This window comes from Ambystoma mexicanum, chromosome 6q (assembly GCF_040938575.1).
Source record: "Ambystoma mexicanum isolate Mex_15411 chromosome 6q, UKY_AmexF1_1, whole genome shotgun sequence".
In the NCBI taxonomy this organism is placed as follows: Eukaryota; Metazoa; Chordata; class Amphibia; order Caudata; family Ambystomatidae; genus Ambystoma; species Ambystoma mexicanum.
The window spans coordinates 1,465,065,323-1,465,087,711 of record NC_090937.1 but is presented as its reverse complement, the minus strand read 5'-3'; the positions used below and the strand labels follow the sequence as shown (position 1 = coordinate 1,465,087,711).

The 22,389-nt window shown below is 48.5% G+C and overlaps 1 protein-coding gene across 2 annotated transcripts in view; it reads left to right on the top strand.

Annotated features, from left to right (window-relative positions):
- Positions 1–22,389, top strand: part of ST3GAL5 (ST3 beta-galactoside alpha-2,3-sialyltransferase 5) — a 559,457-nt gene that overhangs the window by 478,636 nt on the left and 58,432 nt on the right. The window lies entirely within an intron of this gene.

Here is a 22,389-nt window from a genome sequence, read left to right as displayed (position 1 = left end):
CCCCAACATGCGTTCTGCATGCTCCCTCTTTTATTATCTTATTTCTACCTACATTCGATGCCTTGTCACCCCCAGCGCATGTCGGCTGCAGGAGGCTTTACAAGATAGGCAATCTGCGATCGTTCGTTCCTGGCCTCGGAACCCCATGCGCTCTGCCTTGAGTGCCTGAGGCCCGACAACCACTGGGACGCATGCGCGACTTGCAGCTCTCTGGGTCAGTGATCCTTGAAGAAACACCATTCCCTCTAGAGAGAGAACTTCCATTCTTCACCACCCGGTCATCTAAAGGACTTTGTCGCCAGGACCTCACGTCAGAAGGTATGTCCTCCATTCACCAAAGCTGGCCAGCACAAATACTCCTTCCTGGGACCTCCGGGTGGTAAGGGTACCTTTTGACTCTGGTACTAATGGCAAATCCATGGCCGTTGGCTCCCAGGGGCTCTTCTGAGCAAACCCGCAAAGTGGCACACCAGCTCTTATTCTTCGGCTCTGCGGTGCAAGGGACCTTCCAGCACCGATTACAGATGGCAGCCTGTGGTGCTGTGCTGTACGACTACCAGCTCTTCAACTGAGGTCTCACAGCCTACCAGAGCCATCTGATGCCGTGTCGCAGTGGGACGATCCTATTATTAGCCCACTTGCTGAGGGCCTAGGGTCTACCGGAGCCATCTCGGAAGTAAGTGCTTCTGCGTCTGGTTCGGGGCACAGTCCTTGACAATGTCTGACGCGGTACATGGTTCGGGGCTATTGCGCCCTCCCACCCAGGGAGTGGCGGAAAGCCCCTAGATGGCGGACAAGCACGTGGCAGAGCATGCATGGCCGGGGCCCATCTTAGATTCAGATCTCAGGCCTCGGAAGGGCCTAACACCTTCAGATTGGGCAGCACACAGTGGATTCAGTCCTATTCCTTCAGGGAGCGCAGTCGGGCTCCAGCAGGGGTCCATCTGTGCCTCCCAGCCGTTCGGATACCCCTCCCAGGTTTCTCTGTGCTATGACCAGGACAGAAGGCCCAGTGCGGCAGCAGGGTGTGCACCCTCTCGTAACCCTGTGGTCTGTGAGGATCGCTTTTTTGAGCACCTCCATCTCCGCTCCACTCAGATGTCGTGGATCCTCAAAGACCTCAGCAAGCAAGTAGTCCCGCAGGTCATGCCTCCAAGGCCCCCTCCCCTGAAATGTCCTGCGTCCAGCTGGGGGGGGTTCTGGTACCCGCAGCCCATTCACTCTCTGGCCAGGGGTTCTTCAGGGCTGGTGCCACCAATGCAAACCCCTCCTCGGTCACCTATCGATGCTCATCCACCTTTGGGAGTGGACCGGGGGGGGCCCCCCTCCGACTCCTTGCATGCATGATCCGGACTCGACTCATTCTGGCAAAAGGGGGATGGGGGGACGACATGCAGGAGGAAGAGCCTTCTGAATCTGTGAAAGCATTTTATGACCTCCTTCAAGGCCTTGCTGAATTTTTGGTGGTCCCCCATCTGGAGTAGGCCACGGGTCGCCCGGGCATCCCCCTTCAGAAAGACGTCCTTTCTTTGGCTAAGGAGGTCTGGGAGAAGCCTCAGCCCAACGCCCAAATAAACAAAAAACTGGGCAGCCGATTTCAGCTATTGGATGGGCAACAAGTCCTTGTGGCGTCCCACCTTCAACCACTCTTCAGTCATGGCAGCGGCATCTTTGAATTTAAAGCCCTCCTCTTTGCCCTCTGGCTGGGGCTGCCTTCAGCTGTTTGTCCAAGGAGGACAAGGCCCTCAAGTCTTTCGGCAGGAGGTATTACCTCAACGTCGGACTTCACCTCCGACAGGCTAACGCTGACGCCCTTATAGCCACGGCGAACCAGAAGCTGGCCATCAATGGAACATGTGGTTGCGCACGATCTTTTGTAGTCCTCGGTCTCCCACATAGACACGGCCAGCAGAGGCCTCTGCCAGGGAGTCGAGATGAGGATGACTTCGTGGATACATGCCACACAATTCTCCACTAATGTTCAGGAGAGGATTCTAGACCTTCCTTACGAAGGGACAGAGCGGTTTCATTCATCCACTGATGACTAGCTAACAAAATAGAAGACCTCAATGTAGAATGCTGTCCTGGGCGAGCTTGACAAAGCTGGGGCAAAAGTCCTTTCTTCAGACCCAGGGCAGGTTCGAATTCAAACCCCCTCTCCTTCAGTGGCTTCAAGGGGTTCAGGGACCATGGTATGGGGTGGCCAGACAGGTCCCCCAGCGACCACAGGAGGAAGCAGCAGAGGAACTAGTGGGGCTATTGTCACTCCTCCGCTCCCAGATGCTGCAAAGCGATGACATCTCGGTCAGGGATTCTGCGTTGAGGCCTGGATCTTAGGGGATCCTCAGCTTCTCCTACATTACTTACCTCAGCTTAATTTCAGAGTCCTAGCATGAAGGGTACCTAAGATAAGAGGAGAAAGCCTGACCGCAATAAGTGAATCCCTTTGCGTAGCCGTGTTACGGTGACGGCCATCCGAAACAGCTTACCTGATTCGATTACAGTCTTCAGAGGGGACCTGCATCAGTTGTTGCTGCATTTTGCCACTGAGAATCCTTGCACCAGCCAAAGACACCAACCAGAGATCTGCGCAAACCTGCTAACATTTCGAATCAAGGACTGACGCCTGTGGTGGGAAAAGCGACCTTGGGCCTTCTTCCATTGACCTGCCAAGTCCTGTGAAGAATCTGAGTTTGGGGGAGTGAGTTACATTGATTCTTACCTGCCTCTAAACTCCATTTAAATGTTTTGCTAAGTTTTACTTTGGCTTTGCCATTGCTTGCTCGCGCAAGCCTTCCGAAAGTTACTCTTTTTCAGACCTTGCAACACCCCTGCACCTGGGTGACGCGAAGCCCGCCAAGAGGACTTCCCATTTAGTGCCACCATTAATGGGCGAGGATGAAGGAGGAGAGATGAAATGAGAATCCCATAGATCTGGAGAGGGGACAGAGAAGAGGATATCAGTAAAGATCTGTCTGGAAGTTGCGCTGACATAGTTGTCTGCGATAGGTAGCCAGTGTTAGTGGACAGGATATCTTTTTTAAGCTTTTTTCTTCCATACTTTGTAGGAGAGAGAGGATAGGTGATAGTATAGCAGGGGAGATGGTGAGTGCCATATTGGTGGAGGAAGAAAGAGGAGGGGCTGCACAGCACGGGAACAAACTCCTCCGGTGGCCTAGTAGCCAAGGGAAGCAAGGTGCAGATGCACTGGTGTAGCAATAAAAGCACACAAGACATATATGTAGGGCAGCTGAATTTGGTTTTTTTTGGTGCAAGGCACTCAAATCACACAGAATGAAATTGGCAGCACAGATATAAGGGCACCTAAATTCGATTTTTGATGCATGCCCCTCTAAACACACAGAACAAAATAGGCCGCACGGGAGAAGGGTGCATTTGAAGAAGCGTTTTGGCTATGCTGGCAATCGGAGGCATGTGATAGTATGTGATGATGACTTGTCTTATGTGGGAGTAGGAGAGAGAAAGTTCATGATGGAACATTCCAAAGTGTCAGAGATGTATCAGAGATGTTATAAAAAAAACACACACACCAGGGATCGAGCTTTCCAAAGAAAAAAATGTGATGTAGGAAGGAATGAGTCAAAATAAAAGGAAGACAGAGTGGTGTAGGCACACCACGGTACAGCAGTTGTTGGGGATCAGTGGAGAGGCAGTTTCAATTCTCTCTCATCACCTGCTGGTATCTTACAGGGCGCATTGAGTTGCAGCGGCCCAAGTTCATGTGGTAACCGGCTGTCCACCTGTGAGCTACTCCATGCTCTGTGAGGAGGGGGAAAGAGGGGACCCTCCTAGGCCCAGGACAAGCACAGACTGGGGCCTTACTCGATGGGCTTTGAATGAGGGGGTTGGCTTCCGCCTTCCGGCAACAGGATTGGCTATGCAAAGAGGTGTCCAATCAGAGATGGTAGATGCTATTGTGTGCGGGTCTTCTTCCCAACCTTTGGTGTTGATGGACGCAGGTCAGAAGTACCAGTTAACCTGTGTGTGGATATGAAAAGTTTGTGGTTGTTACTAACTGGGTAAGTTAGCCATATGGGAAGCCTCCGAATTGTGGAGTGCAAAAACTGACAGCATGATTGTTGATAGAAGATGGGTAGACCTAGGAGGAACTCTGTAGCACTGTCGGGGGTGTAAGGCTGCAAGGTTTTAGTATTGAGGAGTTAGTTGAGGGGAGGGGTGCAAACAAGGAGGGGAGTTAGTGGTAGTGTGATGCAGCAGAGGATACATAAGTCAAATTGAGTTTCCCACAGATGGCATTGAGAAGAGTTTAACAATTGCTTGTCGTAAAGTAGCCCACGTTTCTAGTGCAGTTTTAGTCTGTTGCTATCATCTTTCATTTCTTTCAAAGTGATTGGTTGAAAAGCTAAGCTCTTAGCGGTTTCCTGAAAGTCAGGTGGTTCACTGTAGGTGGAGAGGCTTGAGTAGAGTGTTCCACAGCTTCGTGGATAGAACTGAAAATTCTGCCTTTCCATTTCTTGTTGAATTTGGTAACTAGTACTAGTGCAGCTTGCTGGACTTAAGTGTTCTGGAGGGAGTGTGTTATTAAACCTTACTTCTAAAGGAGGAAGGGTCCCTCCCTGGTATGAACAATGAGTAAAGCATAAGGTTTTGAAATAAAGCCTTCTTTGGATGGGTAACCAGTGAAGCATGCGTAATGCTGGCATGATATGTACAAATACCTTCCTTCTGAAAAGTAGTCTTGCTGCTGCATTTTGAACTCTCATGTGAATAAAGCCACCCCCATGGCTCAGGGTATCTCCCCAGTCTGTGCCCTTTTCCAACACAATTACACTGACTCATAAAATAGCCCCCTCCCCCTTTTAACCATCTTGTTTATTTGCATGATGCTATGACGTGAACTAGGTTGAGCAAGCACTGGTGTGGACATTGGCTACTTGTGGCTGAGGTGCTAATATCCTTGAGGTTATGTTTAGATGACTTTTGTACTGGTTCCATTGGTTAAGTGTACTCAATAGTAATGAGGTTGGTTGGATGATGAGCGCAAGACATTCTCAATCAATCCAATGTATCATAGAGCCTGGTTTGGTTAAGCTTCCTTAAAATAACCTGACAAATGCCATGCCTGGAGTTGCCATGGTATATGCTGTTTTAATACTTCCGCCTGACACCGCCGGAGACTTCCTCGAATAACGCCAGGAGCAATTTAGTCACATTGTTGACTCCTCCAGACCTGCCGTGCATTTTTCAAGGATCGTTGCGTCAGTGAGACCTGGCTATAAATGAGTTGAAGGTCAGGCACGCCATTTTGCGCAATCCAAAGCATGCCGTGCGCTGCGTCTCTGATTACCAGCAGCAGCAGAGTACTCTCCATGCCATTTTTGGTGAATGCATGCCTTTTGCATAGCTCTGTTGATCTAGAGGAAGATACTGCCCAGCATTTCAGAATGTCCTTTTGTCCCCTGATGAGGACATGATGAAACGCCTATATGTCGAAACTGGTCAGTCCTGTTGTAGTCTTGGAAATATGTTTGTATTCCATTGGACAACAACTTAGATCCACTCCAAGACAGAAAAAGAAAATACACACATTGTTGAATATTGCCATTTATTGATGTTGCGATTAAATATTTGTGGAGTTTTTTACTCCGTGTGTTGTATAAATATGAATGTTGGATTGTTGATTGCATTAGAATAGATTGCTTGATTATTGGGTGTGAATGAGCTGTTGTTACCTCCTTATTTGTGCTTTGTCACAGTTGTAATTTTACCTGCATTGAATTGTTGCTCTTTATGATTGTGATTGTTTTCTTCAAATAATTGTATCAATTAAAATAAATATATTTCTGATGTTTGTTAATCTGCTTAGAATCACATGCTGTGCATAGGTCCGACATCCAGTGGTCACTGCGGAGTATTGCATTTTGTTTTTCGTAGTCGAAAAGGGGACGTCGACAAGGCGTGTCTGTAACACTATCCCTATAGTGACATGCGTTGTACCCACAATCCCTCACGCGTCGAGGTCCCTCAGATATTTTTTTTCCGCCCAGCTTATGGTCGCCTTACGCGGAGCTCCTAGAGAGACATTGCTAAACAATTACTACGGACCTCGGTCCATAATATATACTTATTGTTAAAAGATCCCTCCCCTCGACGTTAGCTGTGAAGCTGTTTCTCCGCCGAGCAAGTTTTCGACGGAGGAGAAGAGACGGAGGAGATCCTTCGGCGCTGCCGAACACGTGGCCAGGCCTCGCCGGCCAACATACAGTAGGGAGAGTGGGGGTTTCGAACTTTTACCTTCTCGTCGAGAATGTCTTTCTTTCTCCCCTATCTTTCCCTTGGGGTTGTTATCACCAGTTTTTATTGCCTCAGCTATGGAGTGGACACCTTTTAAGTTTTGCCCACGCTGTAGGGGCAAATACACTTGGAAGGACAAACACAAGCTCTGTAATCGTTGCTTGCCCCTTGATCATAAAGAGGACAGCTGCGCGGCCTGTAAGCTCTTGAAACCAAGAACTCTTAAAGAACGGAAAGTTAAGAGGTGGGCGGACTACGCTATGTCGAAGTCAGTTTCCTCACCCGCCGCCGCTGTTACAGAAAGTGACGAGGAGGGTGATAACTCGACGTCCGTTACGGAAGTCATTAACCCCCAGAAGGAGCGCTCGCGCTCCTCGACGTCCGTCCCCGGCCCCGACGGGCTCGGCTCACGCCCTGCTTATGGGGATGAACACCCCGGCGACAAGGGCGCACACAGACCCCATAGGCCTAAGCACACAACCCACGGCTCTTCTTCGTCCAGAACGAAGGATCCACCAGCGCCGAAGGGGACGCAGGGCACTCCGGCGTCGACCTCAGACTGCAAGGGTCTCAAGCCCCACCCGCAAACGCAGCCGCGACCAGCGATTGGGCTTTCATCTAATACGGACGCTACCTCAAAAACATCCGACGTAACGCTCCATAGAGCGGCCGTCGAAAAACAACGCGCAATGCAGGCAACGCCGACTCCAGAACCCTCGACTGACGAACTCGTTGGCGAGAATTGTTTCCGAGGACAAACGTAAGCGGACGACGAAACAGACGTCGAATACCGCACCCAAGGAAATAGAAACGCCGAAAAAGCACAAGAGTAGCCAGGAACTGCCCCATCCAGCTAAAGGCACTTCTGAACTACCGGAGGGCTTTTCTGAGGGTGACGGAAACCTTTCGTCGACGTTGTGGGAGCGTTGGAATCGTTTTGAAGGTGAAAAACTGATTTCCCCCCTCTAGACTATTCAGAGGTTCCCCATGAGACCCTGGAAAGACTCCATTCTTGTATGGAAAAGATGGAGAGGTTTTTAGGTAGCCAAAACCCACCCACACCCAAAAGACCAAGAGAATTGACCCAGGATGACCCCAGGGTCAAGATTCCTAGGCTGTTTCCCCCTTCTACAGATGCATATGACCTCACTGAAGAGGAGCAATACCTCCAGGAAGATGAGGAGTGTTTAGGTGGAGAGGAAGAACTTGAGGAGGAGAGGTTTGAGGAAGACCCTTACACTAGCACAGGAGCTTTTGAAGAAGATACAGCTACCTCACAGCCCTGGCACTCCCCATCAGTGCACTCAGACCCTGATGTCTTTCATCCTTCTCCTCCCAAGGACTCACCTATTGGGAACACCTCCCCCATAGATGACCAGCCTTCACTTAATGACTATTGCGCAAGGCAGCAGCGCATTTTGAAATAGACACAGGGGAGACTCTTCCGGACGTAGACTTCGTAGAAAAAGTTATTAAAGAAAAAGCCCCGGTCAGCCAGTCCATTCCGCTCCTGGCTTCTCTAAAGAGAAGAATAACTCCTTCCCTTTCCAATCCGGCCTTAGTCAGAGGGGTCAACCCTCGGATAGAAAAGCTCTTCAGCCCTTCGTCTTCTGACCCTTTGTACATCAGGGGACATTCTATTCCGGACTCTCTGGTAGTGACTAACACAAGAAAGAGAGCGGGGGTACCACTATCTACTAGTGAGGCACCACCTGACAAAGAGGGCAAGAAGCTCTATGCACTTGGGAAGAAAATCACGACCTCTGCCGCCTTCTCAACCAGGATCGCGAATAACAATTCCCTACTAGCTAGCTACGCAGATGCACAGTGGAGCAAGCTGCGCAGCGAAGCAGAGGACGCACCAGAACCCCTGCGTTCACGCCTGTTGGCTACTATATCAGAGGGAACTCTTGTAAACCAGGGCATCGTAAAGAACTCCTTAGATGCCGCAGAGACAGCTGGCCGGTCCCTGGTTCAGGGAATACTTCTCAAACGCCATGTCTGGCTGCGCAATTCGGGATTTAAGCCAGAAACTCAGGCTTCCCTAATAAATAAGCCCATAGAGCAAACACATCTGTTTGGGAAAGCAGTTGATGAGGCCCTAGAACATGCGAAGTAGGAGTTTGATACCATCAAGACTCTTGACCAAATTTCTAGGCCACCTAACAGACGCAGCTATGGCAATAGGCCTCCTTTCGTGGCCAACGCCAGCAGCAAAGCCAGCAAAGCCAACAACAATTTTACTCTGCTACCAATTGGCCCTCTAACCAAAGCACCCAGTTCAGTCAAAGAGGCCAACGTCGTGGCAAAGGAAGAGGGCGCGGCTCCAGTCCAAAAGGCCCCACGCCCAATACCAACAAATGACCCAAAGATTCGGGTCTCCTCCCATGCATCACCGGTCGGGGGCCGGCTAACATCGTTCCTTTCAGCATGGGAGGGAATAACGTCAGACCGCTGGGTATTATCCACCATAGCCCACGGATACTGCATCGAATTCAACGGTTCCCCGAAATACAGACCCCCACGGAACCGACACATGACACCGGAACACCTCACTATTCTTCTTCAAGAAGTAGAAGAGCTACTGAAAAAAGAAGCTATAGAGGCTGTCCCCCTATCTCAGGTAACAGAAGGTATTTATTCAGTGTACTTCCTTGTACCCAAAAAGGTCTTAACTATGCGCCCTGTATTAGATCTGCGCCCAGCGAACAACTTTGTCAAACCCCAAAAGTTTCGTATGGTGACCTTGCAGGAAGTAATCCCACTGTTATCACAGGGGGATTACATGACAACACTAGACATGAAAGATGCATACTTTCATATTTTAATGTTGCCAGCGCACAGAAAATACCTCAGGTTCAAGATAGAGAACAAACACTATCAGTTCATAGTACTACCATTCGGGATAGCATCTGCACCAAGGGTATTTACGAAAGTACTGGCAGTGGCAGCGGCCCACCTGCGCAGATTATCCATCCCGGTTTACCCGTACCTCGACGACTGGCTCATAACAGGGGATTCTTACGAAACATGCTTCTCCAATACGCAAAGGACCGTAGACCTTTTGTCCCAACTGGGCTTCTCCATCAAAGAAAAGAAGTCCAGCTTAGACCCCAGCCAAATCAAACAATTCCTAGGGGCTCTAATTCGAACAAAGGACGGCCTCGTCTTCCCCTCCAACGAGAGGGTCCAAAACATGCTGTTTCAGATCCCCCAATATGTGGCAGGTCGAGAGGTGACGGTACACAAAGAAATGCGCTTGCTAGGGATGATGGCGTCATGTATTTATTTGGTACCTCACGCGCGCCTGCGCCCAATGCAAGAGTGGCTCTACAGCCAGTGGTGTCAGGCCAGCGGACAATGGGACGATCTGGTGGTGGTCTCGCAGGCCTTGGTTCTCTCGCTACGGTGGTGGACAAAGGAAAACCTGTTATTAGGGAAAACTTTTGCCACACCCGCAGTGGAAGCCACTCTAACCACAGACGCATCCCTTACAGGATGGGGGGCTCACCTATCCCATCAGACTGCTCACGGAGTGTGGACTCCGAGCTTAGCATCCAAGCATATAAACCTGCTGGAACTATTAGCAGTGTTCAAAGCACTGAAAGCCTTTCAGGAACACTTACAAGGAAAGACAGTGATGGTCCTCACAGACAGCACCACAGCCATGCACTATCTCAACAAGCAAGAGGGCACTCACTCTCCAGGACTGTCCACGCTGTCCCAGAATATATGGAAGTGGGCTCTCAAACACAACATTTTCCTACTATCACAACATGTACCAGGGCAACTCAATCTGCTAGCAGACAAACTCAGCAGAGACTTCCCCCTACCCAAAGAGTACGAATGGCAATTACACGAAAACATCGTCTTAGACGTCTTCACGCAATGGGGTTTCCCGGAAATAGACCTGTTCGCAACCCTGGAGAACTCACAATGCCAAAGTTGCGCCTCCAGGTACCCCCAGAACCAGTCCAAGGGGAACGGTCTGTTGATTCAATGGTCAGGGAAATTTGTTTACGCCTTTCCCCCCGACTCCCCTCCTCAACAAAGTGGTGCACAAGATGCACCAAGAGCAGGTTACCATGATACTAGTAGCCCCAATGTGGGCCCGGCAGCCATGGTTCGCTCACTTGATGGAGATGTCCCTATCTCCCCCAATGAAACTTCCCTGCCCGTACAACATGCTGTCACAAGACAAGGGCAGGACACTGCATCCATGCCCTCAGACCATGAACTTAGCAGCCTGGCTCCTGAGATCATAGAATTTGGACATTTACATCTCCCTCAGAGATGTATGGACATCCTCAGGGAAGCCAGAAAACCTAATACTCGCCACTGCTATTCTAGCAAGTGGAAAAGATTTGTCATCTGGTGTAGAAGTAAGAACATCAACCCGGTTGACTGCTCTGCCACTAACATTATTCCGTACTTGACCCATTTACTGGATTCAGGTCTAGTGTTTAATTCCATTAAAGTCCACCTAGCGGCACTTTCTGCATACACTACTTCCCAACTTAAAGTGTTGTGGTGGAAGATACCCGTTATCAAGGCCTTTATGGAAGGGGTAAAGAGAATACACCCCCCGATAGCTAACCCAGCTCCCGGATGGGACTTAAACGTGGTACTTTCTAGACTCATGGGCACTCCTTTCGAACCCATGCACAAGGCAACTCTTAAATACCTCACTCTTAAGACTGCTTTCCTAATAGCTATCACCTCCATTAGGAGAGTAAGTGAACTACAGGCTCTTTCTGTACTAGACCCCTTCGTATCAGTTCACAAGGATAAGGTGGTTCTTCGCACACACCCAAGGTTTGCACCAAAATTCATCTCGAAATTTCCTGTAAACCAATCTATAGAACTAACAATGTTCTTTCAAAACCCTTCCAGCTTGGGAGAAAAATGTCTGCATACACTAGATGTACGCAGAGCTGTCATGTTCTACATGGAAAGAACCAGATCACTGAGAAAGACTAATCAGTTCTTTGTCTCTGTGGCAGCAGGAAGAGAAGGAGATGCAGTCTCTAAGTCCACTATATCTAGATGGATTGTACAATGCATCACTCTCTGTTACACTCTTGCTAAGAGAGAACTACCCTTCAAGCCAAGAGCACTTCCACTCGAGGCACTGGGGCTTCCATAGCATTCATTGCAAATGTTCCCCTTGAGTCCATCTGCAAAGCGGCTACCTGGAGTTCTGTACACACCTTTACAAAACACTACTGTCTAGATGCACACTCTAGATCTGACTCCCAGGTGGGACAGGCAGTATTAAGACATCTTTTCTCTACTGTTCCTTCTCATAACCCACCGCCAACTCCGGGTTCTGCTCGCTAGTCTATGCACAGCATGTGATTCTAAGCAGATTAACAAACATCAGAAGACAATGCATTACTTACCGTAAAAGCATTTCTGATGGTTGTATCTGCTTAGATTCACATGCGCCCGCCCTTCCTCCCCGCTCAGATGGAAGGAACATAGACATCCTCTACTATATTTCTCTCTTTTCTGTACTCACTCACGTCTAGAAGGCTCCCTCAGGGCAGAAAAATACAGAGGGACCTCGACGCGTGAGGGATTGTGGGTACAACGCACGTCACTATAGGGATAGTGTTACAGACACGCCTTGTCGACGTCCCCTTTTCGACTACGAAAAACAAAATGCAATACTCCGCAGTGACCACTGGATGTCGGACCTATGCACAGCATGTGAATCTAAGCAGATACAACCATCAGAAATGCTTTTACGGTAAGTAATGCATTGTCTTCTTACTTTTCCAAAAACGATGTCCTGTGGATTCTCTTAAGTATATTTGTTACTTCCTTGCCAGCAGTGACTGTGTAAGGAGGACAAATGTTTTGGGCAGTTAAACGGGTTCAGACTGAGCATCAGTCCAATGCAGAGTGCCAACCCTTTGTTGCCACTCCTCAGTGTTGGTCGATCAATGTAACTTAGTAAGCCTAAATATACTGTGACAGAAACCAAAGAGGGCACTTACCTTATGAACCAAACTAGTAACATGTGGCAGGAACCAAGGTTATCAGCTCTGTGTCCTACAGATGGTCGAGTGGCTCAAGAAATGTAGCAGAGGCTGTACATGGCAGCGCCAGGCATGCAGGGAGGGGTACTAAAAACACATATTGGTATGGCATGTTGAGAGCACAGTAAAATAGGGGATGTGAAGTGCAAGGCCAGTGAAAGGGGGTAAAGTGAAATCTGTGGAGAATGAGGTCTAGGACTGACCCCTGGAGGGCAATATCAGGCCTGGGGATAAAATTAATGAGGACAACCCACACCACAGGACTGAGATGGGAGATGAAGTGACATAAAGAGTTGGTAACAGCCAGGAGTTTACAAACCTTGCAAGTTCCCAGATGTGTAGGTAATATATCAACACGTCATTCTTACAACTACTTCTCAAAGATATGTTGTGTCAAATCATGCTTTCCTTCCCAAACCAATCATCCCCCTTTTACCTCCTTACATTTTTAGTTCCTGGCACCTACTTGTCATGTCTGCTGCAGCCTTGTTTCACAGGCCATTCTCTGTCATCACTCAGTTTTTTTCAAGGGTGATTCCCCTCTCTGATCTTGCTGTCTGCCCACCCCACTATTCTCCCTCGTACTCACCCCAAAGTCCTGGAACGCACTGCACATGTGCAACAGATTCCTGCAGCATAACTTTTGTCACACAATGGAAGGTCAGCGGAATCTAGGTTATCAATTCTGTTGCTTTCCCTTATTTGACATAATGACTGAACACAGAAATGTAGAGCTGAAGCGAGAGAGGCGTCTCATCAGCTCCTCAGATACTATACTGGAGAGGCCATTGTTAGCAGAAACATCATCACACTCTCTTCACTGATTGTTTCTACTGTCCCTTGGAATGAACATCCAGAATGTAGAGTCCAGCGAAGATTGAACATATGTCTTCTTCAAATTTCTTCAAATGCTGCTGGCAGGAAAAGATGGCAGATTAGATCATTTTCTAGTGGTGCGGACATGATGAAGTCTGAGTACTCGCTAATATCTGTGGGTGTACCCCAAGTAAAGGGTCAAGAATCTGTCCCTGGTGGAGATGTTGAGGATGTCCACAAGCCCTTCTGTTGCCTGCCTCAGTCTGAAATGCCTAGTCTTTTGGGACCTCATCTTTTTTCTTTTCTTCAAATGGTCATTGTACCATGTTCGATATCGACAGCTCAAGTTCTTTTTGCTCCCTTCTGGGACTAGTAACAATCTGGGAGCCTATTCTTTTGCTCTAGCACTTTTCATCAAGACAAAGGCATGTCTTCTAGATGATCCCCTCCTGGGGGTATTTGCAAAACAATGATGACGATTGGGCTATCAGGTAGGTTATAGACTGGGCAAGATTAGTATGAAACTTAACAGGCGGCCAGGGCAGGAACATGGATATGTTTGTGGTTACGACTAAACACTTGCCAGAGGAGCAAGGTTTTAAGTTTCCTGTGGAATGTCTTGAAGGACGATTCAGCAAATCCCAGTGTTTGGAGCATGTGCTATTGCAGTTTTGCTTTTGTGGCGTTCTATAAACGGTTGTTGTTTAATGCTGTTCATTTTATCGACCTTAAAAGAACGAAGGGCTGAAAGGGCCCAGTCGGAATTGTAACTTGGCACTTGCTGGGGACCCGCGTCAGCAGAATCAATGATCTCACTGTGGCATCTGACTGGCTTGATGAAAGTGGTTGGTCAGAATGGCCTCCTCATCCACGATGTTGAATGTTGTGTCGAAATCCAGTAGAGGCATGTCAATGGTGCTACCGTGGTTCTCTGCAGGATCACACACCTCTGTTTTGAGGACAATCCTAGCATTCCTGCATGCCTGTCATATGTCAAACATTCTAGAGAATGTTGTTCTCTCCAAAATATGTCCACCACACTTATGATCCCCTAAATGGGAAAAAAGCATCTGATATTTGAACACCTTTGGGGGTTGTGCGTTAGCCATTTTGCATGAGGATTTGCATGAAATTGCAAAAGCAAAATGTCTTGTTTCGTGATGGATATTTTTCTAACTGCAGCTTCTCCTTGTACACTGCCTGTGGGTTCCCCGATAAATGGCTACGAGGGAGGGATACATGTGTTTCGTGGCAAATATACCCTTTTTACTTGCCATAAAAGCAGGAATTTCTGAATGAGATCTCACATCTGGAGATGCCCACGCTTATGTAAAAAAACATCTTTCTCAGAGTGCAAACCTTATCACAGACTTCTCTCAGAAATCTATTTCTTCGTGATCATATGCAAGTTTATTTTTCTCACACTATTCTGTATTTTATCAATTTTTTTGAAATTACATTTTACAATAACCACCGATTTTAAGACCTGGTTGAAATATTCCTCTAGTCTAGTCCATCCACAAAGGATTCTTTGGACATATGTATTAATGTGGTCCTTAAGATGTCCTCGAAGGATGGTTCTCTATCTTGGATACCATTCCCTTGTTTGGGATTCCAGCATTTTATGGCATGAAATTCAGTCATACAGTCAGATCCCCATCTTTTTTGTTTCACAATATAGCAACAAAACATCCCTGTAATTTAAAGCAAGATTTGTTCTCTTCTGTAAACCTTTCATTCAAGCATTAACAAATCATTGAACTCAATAAAACTCAATAAATAAAATAAAAACCATGCAAAACTCTGTGTGATCTGTCCCATCACGTGTACTGCTTTTTACTGTGCTGTTTATAAGCAGGTAAGATGGTTGGTCCTCGCTGCGGCTGCATAGCCACCTCATTATACAAGAGTGGCTTCATTTAAATGTAGCTATAACAATTCATTTGCAGTTAACTGCACAGGTCTCTGACTGACCGAGCCAGGTAATTTCTAGCTTACCACATACATTATGTAAAATGTGGATGGTGCCTACCATAACAATTATATAATTGTTGTGACAGTTTTGCAATTGGAGCAATAAAAGTACTCTTCTCCTTGGAAGAGGGCTGGGCATCGATATTCTAGGCAGTGGAGGCAAGGGGGCTCCACAGAATTGGGATCTGTGAGGGGAAAGTGAATTGCCATCCTCATTAGGAGAGCGCGCTTGGGATAAGCGCATGATGGAACTTTGGGGGCAGCAGAGAAAGAAAGCAAGAATGATTATCAGTACTATCCAATGCCTGATGAACTGGCCACAAAGGTCTTCAAAGTAATTAAGTTCAAGGCAGGCAAACACCTTTCTACTTCGAGCACAGACTGCAACGTTATCAACGTGTGTGGGAGCGGCTCCAATGATCTCAGTTTGATGCTGGGGCAGTGAGCTGGTGCTTTTCAGTAATTGTTCATTTATATAATGCCATATGATGATAGGTTTCCATTATGTACAACCTATTTGTAGGTTTTCATACATATTTTGTTTGTACCCCCTTTTACCACATATACATGTGGGGGAGACCCCCCAGTGCCCCTCCAACTTTTGTATTTACTGAACCGCCGCCAACATATGTGGTAAACTGGGGTCTCGAATTTCGGCATTTTGGGCATTCGAAATGTTTGCATACTTTATTTTGTATGATACCCTGAGGTGAGCACCAGTGGGTAGTTGGAGTGGAAGACAACTTAACAGGGACATAAACACCTTTTGCCCAGGTAACAGGACACCAATATCTTGGCACTAAGAAGAACCTGGTCTCGGTGAAAGGTTAACGAGTGAAACCCCTCAGTAGATCTGCCCGAAAGTGAGATTGTATTCTGCCAGTTACTTGGTGTGATTGCCCGAATTGTCTGTTCACTTTTATCTATATTTGGGTCTCATCCTAATTGGTAATTATTGTAAAGAATAATTTCTCCAGCATTGGATCTTTCATGGATTCACATGCTTAGAATATTCCCCGTCGTCAGGCTGGGAATCCCCGGTACATTATATAGACCCTTTCCCGTAGGAAAACTTTTTCTACGCTTATGCGTCCTATCCACCTCGTTTTGTATCATGCGTGTCCGCGCCGTCAGGACACCATGATATAAATACAGGACCCGCCCCCGCGCTCCCTCAGATTTCAACCGTCTTTCAAAGTAGTGGGATCCTCGTGGTTACTGCTAGTCGAAATTAGGTTGTATTTTCGCTTCGGCGACGTTACATTCTGGATAAAATATGTCAGGAAAAGCTTTATTTCGCCCTTGTGCGACATGTGGACTCAAAAAAGTCTATGAAGGTGATGCTCACATGGATTGTATCTACGGTCTCCACCCGCACCACACGGCGGATACATGCGAGATATGCCAGGGTTTCTCCCAAAAAACCCTTAAAGACCGGAAAAGAAGGTTGGTCGACTGGCTTAACGACGGAGCGGGTGCCTATCCGGCATCAGAAGTTGGCTCCACGGCCTCCAGGAGCAGGTCGGAACCTCCCTCGAAGAAGGTGCGGCCTGTCGAAAAATGCCCTGCGGACCAGCATACGGGGAAGCATGCTGGGTCTTCCTCATCACACAAAAAGTCCTCCTCCTCCTCCTCATCCTCTAAGACGGAGAGGCAAGCGACATCAAAACCCTCCTCAGGGGACCGTCCTAGGTCTTCCGTGAGTCGAGACTCTTCAGCCGGGAAGTCGGCAACGAAATCAGCTACGAAGTCTAAAGGCTCGGTGCCGGCTACTTGCTCGTCGACCCCAGTGTCGTTGACGATGCCTATTACTATTCAGGCAGCAGCGGTGGGGATTCCTTCGTCGACGGTGACTCAATCTATGGCCTGGCAGCCAGAGGTTTGTGACCCGGTCCCCCCTGAGGTCCTACTGCAGCCAGACAAGGCCTTGTCGGTGACGTCGGCGGAAGGAGAATGTGACAGGGTTATGCAGCCGTCGGACTTGGGTTTACGGCCTTCCAATACGTCGACGACGAGTGCGAGTGGGGGTGTGGTCCCTCTATCCTCGACGTTGCTGACCCCCCAGACGGTTTTGTCTCTGGATGTGCTTAATACACTTCAGAAGCTCCTGCAGTGTCTGGATACGCAGATCCCTCAGCCTGGCACTTCATCGTTGCTATTTTCTGCACCTTCCGTCGACGAGCAAGCTCAAGCAGCCCGCTCGACGACCAAAAGCCCGTCGGCCTCCCAGGTGGTGAAGGATCGTCCTCGAGCGCAGGAGGAGGGTGAGCTATCGGAGTCCGATTCTATACGAGGTGACTCAGGGTCGGACATTTCCCTGTCACCGTCGAGAGACCCAACATGGAATTCGGATGTAGAGGTAGAGTCTACGAGGAACCAGGCACAACCATCTCCTCCGGATGATGTGGGAGCCTTCCATGCAATGATGGGAAAAGCGTGTTCCGAGTTCGGCTTAATTCCTGAGGAGCAAAAGAAAGACTGTTTTCTTTTTGATCACATGGGTCAAAGGAGGAAATCGGTATTTGCCATCCCAATCCTGGACCACGTGTGGCAAGAAGGCCTCAAGACGATGCGTCATCCGTTCTCGGAGCCGGCTATTAAGGGGCGTATTGAGAAAAAGTTTAAAGCTCCGGAGTCCACTCCAAAATGTCTAACATCACAGCCTCTGTCAGACTCTGTGGTATCGGCGGCAGCGGCTAGGAAGGCCAGAGTACAGCAAAAATGTTCAACCCCACCAGAAAGCGAGGCTAGGAGGCAGGACGCCATTGGAAAAAAGGTGCTCTCAGTCGGCGCCACGACGGTAAGAGCAGCCTACTCCTTGGCGATTGTATCACGATACGATAGGGAAATGTGGCATAAACTAGCCCCTATCCTAGAACATCTGCCGGAAGAACATCGAAAAGCAGCCATGTTGCTAGTACGAGATGGTGGGGAGGCCTCGAACCATGCAATTAATATTGCGGTGGACCTAGCAGAGTCTGGGTTCAAACAAATCAATCATGGCGTAGTACTGCGTCGACAAGTGTGGCTCAAATGTACTACTTTCAGACCTGAAGTCCAATTCAAAGTCCTGGACATGCCATGTGAAGGAGAACATCTGTTTGGAGACAAGGTAGATGAAGCCTTGAAGGGGATGAAAGAAGACACGGATACTGCTAGGTCTCTCGGCGCCCTCCAGACAGGTAAAAGTTTTCGCTCTTTTCGCCCCTTCAGGGGTGCTTCCGGAAACTCCCGCTTTGGAGCCTCTAGGGACCGTGGATTTAACAGGCCCTCATACTCCTCACAAGGTTACAGACGTGCATCCCAGTCGGCAAGTAGAGGCAGAGATTTTCAAGCCTCCAGACGACGCGGCTCGGGTCCCTCGTCGACGAAGGACAAGCAAACCAGCAACCAATGACGGCCTTCGGAACGTCCTGGGGGGTCGAGTCTCATCATATCGACCAATGGAAATGCATCACCACAGATCGATGGGTTCTGGACACGATTCGCATGGGTCATGCGCTACAATTCAAAAACAAGCCTCCAAGTCTTCCGCCAGTGTTTTCGGCCCAGCCCCACCTTCGAGTTCTACGACAAGAGGTGGCGCTTATGCTGCAAAAAGGAGCGGTAGAACGGGTTCCCGTGGCACAGGAAGGACAAGGGGTTTATTCCCGGTTCTTCGTTGTCAAGAAGCCAAATGGAAAATGGAGGCCCATTCTCGACCTGAGGGTACTCAACAAATGGCTAAAGAGCTCAAAATTCAAAATGCTAAATCTCCAGGAGGTTATCAGGTCAGTGCAACCCATGGATTACCTGTCGTCGCTAGACCTTCAAGACGCGTATTTTCATATCCCAATACGTCCACGACACAGGAGATATTTAAGGTTCGTCGTCGGGCGAAAGCATTTTCAGTTCAAGGTCCTCCCGTTCGGTCTCAAGTCCTCCCCCAGGACGTTCACCAAGTGTTTGGCCCCTATAGCGGCCCATTTAAGGAAGGACGGCCACCATGTCCATCCCTATCTAGACGACTGGCTGGTCAGAGGTTCGTCCATGGAACAAACACGAAACAGTCTGGGGGCCACGATGTCCCTCTTACAGGAACTGGGCTTCGCGATAAACTTCAGCAAGTCCTCCGTAGAGCCTTCGAGGACCTTGGTCTTTCTAGGAGCGGAGTTTCATACGCACACAAGCCTTGTAAGACCGTCCAGCGAAAGAATACAGAAGCTACAAAGCAAGGCGTCGGAATGGAGATGCGGTACCAGGGTGTCGGTGCGCAAATACATGTCCCTGCTAGGGACCATGTCATCCTGCATTCCGTTGATAAACAACTGCAGTCTGTTTATGAGGCCTTGCCAGGAATTTCTAGCAGACCGTTGGGCGCAGAGCCAAGGTCGCTGGTCCGACAGACTGGTCATCGACGAACAACTGGTACAAGCACTCCGTTGGTGGAGAGCTTCTGCTCATCTAACGAAAGGAATGCCTCTGGTGGAACCGGACTTCCAGAAGACGGTGGTGACGGATGCATCGCTGAGCGGATGGGGAGCTCATCTGGATACGTTACAGGTACAAGGCCGGTGGTCGTTACAAGAGTCCTCCCTGCATATCAACCTGCTAGAACTGAGAGCAGTGCGGTGGGCTCTAAAATCTTTTCTTCCTCAATTGAGAGACTCTGTGGTGCGTGTCATGACGGACAACACGACTACAATGTTTTACATAAGGAAACAAGGAGGAACACGTTCCAGGTCCCTGTCGACGGAGGCACAGAAAATCTGGCATTGGGCCCTGCAACACAACATGCTAATCTTGGCGTTCCACCTGCCAGGTGTGAGAAATGTGGAGGCCGATGCCCTCAGCAGGGAAATGAACGAAGTTCACGAATGGGTGCTGAACGACCAGCAACTACAACACGTATTCAAGAAGTGGGGACATCCTTCCATCGATCTGTTCGCGACGAAGGACAACAGGAAATGCCCGCAGTATGCAAGCAGATGGCCTCAGCAGGACTCACTGGGGGATACGTTCTCCTTCCCATGGACGAACAAATTCCTGTACGCATTCCCTCCTTTTCCTCTTATCCGGAGGACGTTGCAATGGATCCTCAAGTACCCATGTCGGGTGATTCTGGTGGCCCCGTATTGGGCCAGACAGGTGTGGTTTTCAGACCTGCTGCACCTAGCGGCGGCGGAGCCAATGAGGTTCAGGAAGATTCCCAACCTTCTGTCTCAACAGGAGGGTATCGTTTGGCATCACAACCCGGACAGCCTCAAGTTGACGGCCTGGCTCCTGACTTTGCCGAATTTGGTCAGCTAACGATTCCGGAGGAGTGTCGTCGTATTCTGCAAGCGGCAAGAGCACCTTCCACAAACACCTCATACTCGTACAAATGGAGGAGTTTCTGTCAGTGGTGTGTGGATCAACCAGGTTTGGTTCCGCAGTCGATTACGCCGGAACAGCTCCTTCCATACTTGCTGTTCTTAGCTCAAAAGGGCTTATCGGTGTCGTCGATAAAAGTACACCTGGCCGCCATCTCCAGGTTTACCCGTCAACGACATTCCGCACCATTATTCAGCGACCGCCTGATTAAGCACTTCCTTAAAGCTTTGTTTCGGAGTTTCCCTCCCGAGAAGAAATTTCCTCCGGCGTGGAGCCTCAATCTGGTGTTAGCGTCTCTTATGAAACCTCCTTTTGAACCAATGTCATCATCATCTCTAAAGTTTTTGTCGTGGAAATTGGCCTTCCTGGTGGCCATCACTTCAGCTCGACGTATTTCGGAAATCCAAGCTCTAATGGTAGACCCACCATACTTAAAAATTTTCAAGAACAAGGTGGTCCTTGCCACAAACCCACAGTTCATACCGAAAGCTCCTTCAGTGTTCCATAAACATTCCTCTATTGTTTTACCTACGTTTTTTCCAGAGCCATGCTCGGGAGCGGAGCGCACGTTACACACATTAGACGTGAAAAGGGCTCTCAAATTTTATCTTCATCGCACGCAACCTTTCAGGAAAACGAGACAATTGTTCGTGGCCTATGGTTTGGGTGCTAAAGGCAAAGCCATTTCAAAGCAAGGACTGTCAAGATGGGTATCGTCTACCATTTCGTACTGCCATTCCAAGGCTGGGAAGCCTCTTCTGCGACGCCCAAGAGCTCATTCAACTAGAGCGGCGGCATCGTCGACGGCGCTGTGGTCTGGAGTCCCTCTAGGGGCCATCTGCATGGCGGCTACCTGGGCAGCTACACACACTTTCACCCGCCATTACTGCCTGTCACAACAACATGCCGAAGATACTCGGATGGGACAGGCGGTGCTTCGACACCTATTCCAATAAGGTAAGCCCCGGTTGAGGGGTTAGATCTGTTGCAATTAAGATTGAATATTGTTCGCTTCCTATGTTAACAATTGCTGATGTGTACACGACCATAGGGAACGGGCATTGTGAGGAAAGTATGTGGGTTTGCATGCACGCCTCCTCTTTTCGGGATGGTACTGCTATGTAATCTATTCTAAGCATGTGAATCCATGAAAGATCCAATGCTGGAGAAGGGAATAGTTTCTTACCTGTAACTCCATTTCTCCAGCATTGGTATCTTTCATGGATTCACATGCGCCCGCCTGTCTCCCCTGGGCATGCAAACTGGTTCCCCCACTACTTTGGGGGCAGAAATCTGAGGGAGCGCGGGGGCGGGTCCTGTATTTATATCATGGCGTCCTGACGTCGTGGGCACGCATGATACAAAACGAGGTGGATAGGACGCATAAGCGTCGAAAAAGTTTTCCTACGGGAAAGGGTCTATATAATGTACCGGGGATTCCCAGCCTGACGACTGGGAATATTCTAAGCATGTGAATCCATGAAAGATACCAATGCTGGAGAAATGGAGTTACAGGTAAGAAACTATTCCCTTATCATTCAGAAGATTCCTTTCCAACAATGAGGAGAAAACCCTATCGTTATTTTTATTATTTTAACAAAAAGGGACACTAATGAGTTTTTTGTAACATTTTCCATTCAAACCTCTAATAAATCACCACTAGAAACAGTATTTTTTTAAATGTATTCCGCACACAATTGTTACTTGTGATGACAATATTCAAAATTATAAATGGAAGTAAGTAAGAACTTGCCATAAGTGTACACAGTCTATATGAAATGTGGATTAATTGTTGTCTGCAAAGAGTTGCATCAAAACTGGGATCCTTGAGTACCTGATCTGGGTGCCTTGAAGATTGTGCGTTTTGTAGTTCTTTCAGTTGGATGTATTTGAGAACATATACTAAATGGGCAACACATTCATTACA